At 39.1% G+C, this 4,631-nt stretch overlaps 1 long non-coding RNA gene across 1 annotated transcript; it reads left to right on the forward strand.

Annotated features, from left to right (window-relative positions):
- Window positions 1-266: 266 nt before the first annotated feature.
- Window positions 267-1,838, forward strand: LOC311068148. The gene is made up of 3 exons (XR_014603342.1): window positions 267-641; window positions 1,143-1,198; window positions 1,330-1,838. It is a non-coding gene; the product is annotated as an uncharacterized lncRNA (long non-coding RNA).
- Window positions 1,839-4,631: the final 2,793 nt, after the last annotated feature.

Genomic DNA, 4,631 nt, shown 5'->3' on the forward strand with positions numbered 1-4,631 from the left:
TGTTTTTTTAACGCTATTTAACATCTAGCATCCCCCATTTTACTTCCACAGGCTGCATCCAGGGGGGTCTTTAAGTAACCCAGCTTACTACCTACCGAGACGAAGCCCCCACTCTGAGTCTCCCTGGACTAGACTCACATATTGAGTTTCGTTATCCGTTTTTTTTTACGCTATTTAAAACACGCAGCGTATTCGTTCAGCTGCATTTCCTTTTCCTGCTCTCGTCTCTCTGTCACTTATGCCTCTCACACACACACTTCTGCTGCGTTCCAAACCGCATACTTCCCTACTATTTAGTATGGGAAAAACAGTAGGCAAGCGAAAAAGTATGTACGAATCCAAAAGAGTAGGCGAGAATTACCTGGGTGACGTACTAATTATCGCGAGATTCGGACTTAAGTGCGTTCGAATATGCCTACTTTCCTACTATATAGTAGGCGAAAACAGTACGTGAAGGAAGCAGTACGTTCGAAACATCAGTATTCATAAAAGAGTAGGCGAGAAGTTCCCGGATGGCTTACTGCTTCCGGCCAGATTTTCGAGTGCTCGACCGATGGATACTCTTCTATCCCAGGAGGCCACGCGAGAGGATACGTCATTATCAAACATCGCAGAGATCAGCGACGCGGGTGCTTTCAAATGTGAGTAAACACAGTTCCTTTTGTTAAAATTGCACGTGTTGAACTACTGTAGAGTAAACTGTTGAATTGTTGTTGAGGTGTAACGTTACACAGTAAAGTATAGTCGTGATTTTGCTGTAAAAACACGTTTTATTATGTATAACGTTAGCTAACAGGGGAGCTCCAGTAAAGACACGTAAGTTACGTCTCTAAAGTGGATTTACATAAGCCATATACATCTTAAAGACGCTTATTTTAAATGTCTATTTACATCTGACAGGAAAATCTTGAAATATCACAACATGAAATAGACATCTGAGTGATGAATGTGTGCTATTATGTAGAACAAATCTATAAAGTAACTAACGTTAAACATAAGTTATCTATTTTATTTGTCCATTAGTAGTTGATAAATTGAGGAACATTTATGTTGGATAAAAAGTTAAAACAACCTCAACATGTAAATGTAGTGTTGAGTTCATAAATCACAGAGGTAACGTGGATCTTGTCTGGATGTTACAGGGTCAGATGAACAGATGTGTGTTTATCTGATGGAGAGTGGCTGATGAAGGCTTTGAGTGAGTATACTACAGAAATGAATAACAACAACTATTTAAATATTAAGTTGTAGTTTATTTTAATTATTGTAATTACAAACAGAGCTATTACAGCACCTTTCTGATTCTTGATTTCTGTGCATTTGCTGCAGATCTTTTGTGGTGGAGCAGGACCTGCAAGGAAAGATGATGGCGGCATTTGTGGAAAAAAAACGTTTTTGTCTTCTAAATAATACTGAAATCAAATGACATTGTGCGGTTAAAATTACTGCTTTTGTGTTATGTTTGTGCATTTTTGTAGGATCTTAAATGTCAGCAGGCTGGTGTGAGCACTGAGGATGAGGAGCCCAGAGCTGAATCCTGGAAACGGTGCCATGGATGAGACCCTCCATCACTCCACCTGCCCTTACGAGACCCTCCATCACTCCACCTGCCCTTACGAGACCCTCCATCACTCCACCAGCCCTTACGAGACCCTCCATCACTCCACCTGCCCTTACGAGACCCTCCATCACTCCACCTGCCCTTACGAGACCCTCCATCACTCCACCTGCCCTTACGAGACCCTCCATCACTCCACCTGCCCTTACGAGACCCTCCATCACTCCACCTGCCCTTACGAGACCCTCCATCACTCCACCTGCCCTTAAGAGTCCCTCCATCACTCCACCTGCTCTTATTGCCTCAGATTGTGAAGCACAACACATCACGCAACAACCTCCGGCACGAAGGCACGGCTCACCTCGGGCGGTCAGCTGAGTCATCAGAATAAAGCCGCAGAATGGGAGCCGCTGTGTTGAGATGGCAGAAGGATGTGGGGTTCAGCGCCTGTAGCCTACATACATGATTGTAGTTTGAATAAAGCTTTGTTTCATGTGTTGACTTATGCATTTGTTTATTGTGTGATGGTGACTTTCATTCATTCTTTTACTAATTTATTAATATTTCTCATTGTTGTCAGTAAATAAAATATAATTATTTAATTAATGTTTTATTTAATTGTTTGAAAGAAAATGTAGATATGTTCATTATATACACATCTAGAGTGTATTAAATCATGCATAGCTATGTCATATGATATACATTACATTTTGTTTGTTTTATTGAAATAATTTTCAGTAAAAAGTAATATAATTAAGTATTGGTCAGCATTTATCTTTGTTATTATTTTATGTTTTGGGGTGGGATAGCAATGCAATTCATTCTGGGGTAATATTAATTTTTAATATTAATGATACTTAAATTTTTCGAGTACAAAATCAACAGTTTTCTCCAAAGGCGAATCTTCGCACAGCTGCCCTTTGTGCAGATATTACAAACGCTGAGGAAAACCATTCTAGGTAGGGCTGTCGAGTTACTGATGTTATGAGGTATATATATATATATATTTATTATGGGTTTGCATACATATATGAGATTTTTTACACAGGATAAAGAACCTACAAGGTTGAATATCTTAATATATATTCTTAAATAATTCATTATAATACATTTAAAAAAAAAGCTTTTTTTGTTTTGTTATTTATAGGCCTGAGGGATGAAACGAGAGTTAAATTCAACAAGAAAAAGAGGAATACATAAAGCAGTGAGCCACTTTGGCTTGTGGATGAAAATGTTTGGATATTAAATAAAATAAAATTAACAACATATTCAAGAGATGACAATTTTGGGATTTCGTAATAAAAATAAATAATATCGTTAAGGATAAAACGGTGGGTCACATTAGTAGGGTTAAATATAAGAACTTAAATCAACCCTAAATGTATTCACAAAATAAATGGGCAGCAGTTTCTTCAAAAAGACCACAAAATGAGCAAGTTTAATCAATATCAAGATATTTACAGATAGATTAATTAAACGTGTCCGTTCGAATCTTTTAAGTTGTTGCGCGTGTGATAACGCGTCGTAGGTCACATGATAACGTAAACATGGCAGATGTCCGGTTCGCATTCATACTCAACGAGATCTGGCTATAAAGTACCTACTCTTTTAGCGCTCGTTAAGTAAGTACTTATTGAAATTAAGTACCTACTCATTGAGTATGCGGTTTGGAACGCAGCCACACACACACACACACACAAACACAGCCCCTCCCTATGGAAGGCGATCGGGGACAAAGTCTTTAAACGAAACGCGTTCATTTTGACTGCGTCAACACGCACCATTTGCACCATCAAACGTCATGTTTAATCATGAAGGATGTCATAATGGTATGACATTAATCTGCAGCAATCTGAAAGCACTCAATCAAATAACATACAAAAATATTAAACAAGAAAACAAAAGTAACACAAACTTTTGACACACACAAAAAATGGAATTTAACAGACAGCAACTGAGAAAATGACCTGAGATTCCAAACAAAGTGCTGGCCACTTTTCCAAAAAGTCCTTCACTGGTTGTGATGGGTTATCTACAACGATCTGTTTGCGACACAGCGCAAATGTACTTTGCATGAGTCTCTCTATCAGCCCAAGACTTCTCTCCGCCTTAGACACTTCCTCAACTATTTGCAATCTTAGTTGTTCCAAGCTTTCAGCACTCTCTCCTTTTGGAAAATTTGGTAGGTAGTTTACCTCAGCTTGACGAGCTCTTTTGATGCTGGAATATTCTGGCTTCTCTTCCCCGAGTTAACAGCCACCTCGTCACAGCCAGATCTGCTGAGTTTTGTGCGATAGTTGCCCATTTTAAACTTTAAACTTGTCTTCCAGCCATACCATCCACATTGACTTCCTGGTTCTGTGAGGCAGGGGTGCTTAGAAATAAGAGCCTCAGCTGCTTTAGCTACTTGTTTGTTGCTGGGGTAAGCCCTAAAGCTGTGCATTGCCTTGGCCATATTTTCTAGAATATCATGTGTTTGGCCTTTTGTTAATTTTAAAAATTTTGCACTGTTTTGATAGGCCGTATTTCCACCATTTAGGCTGTGCTCGACATCGTATGAAAACTGAGGAACTGGGAACACATCAGGCCAACTCTGCAGGCGTCCTGGGGCATTAGGCAGTATATCTGTGTCTGGAGTTGCAGCTGAACCGGCATCAGTCTCAGATCTGTGTAGTTTCAATACGGCCTTCTCTGGCAGTTCTGAAATGTCTGTTAGAAAGAAATCTTTACCTTATTGTAAAGGTAGAAATCACTTTGGCGTCAACAGCAACTGGCCCTCTTTGCTGTAGGCAGAAATGGGGACTTATGCTCCTTTCATAGGATTGATGCGACGATATGAAAATGATGGCCGATACCGATAACCGATAATTCTTATGTTTGAAAGCCGAGAACCAATATATTGGCCGATAAATCTAAATCCAGATTTTCATGTAATTTTAACCTGATTACAAAAACAAAAGTCTCATCATTAAAATCCATGTCCCAAACACACAATTATAATAATGTTTTCATGATCATTTTATGTAGCCTGTTGCACTGAAGGCCACATGATTGTTCACAAGGAGGACTCAGT

The sequence above is a fragment of the Abramis brama genome (genome assembly GCF_963993115.1).
Source record: "Abramis brama genome assembly, chromosome: 1".
Classification (NCBI taxonomy): domain Eukaryota; kingdom Metazoa; phylum Chordata; class Actinopteri; order Cypriniformes; family Leuciscidae; genus Abramis; species Abramis brama.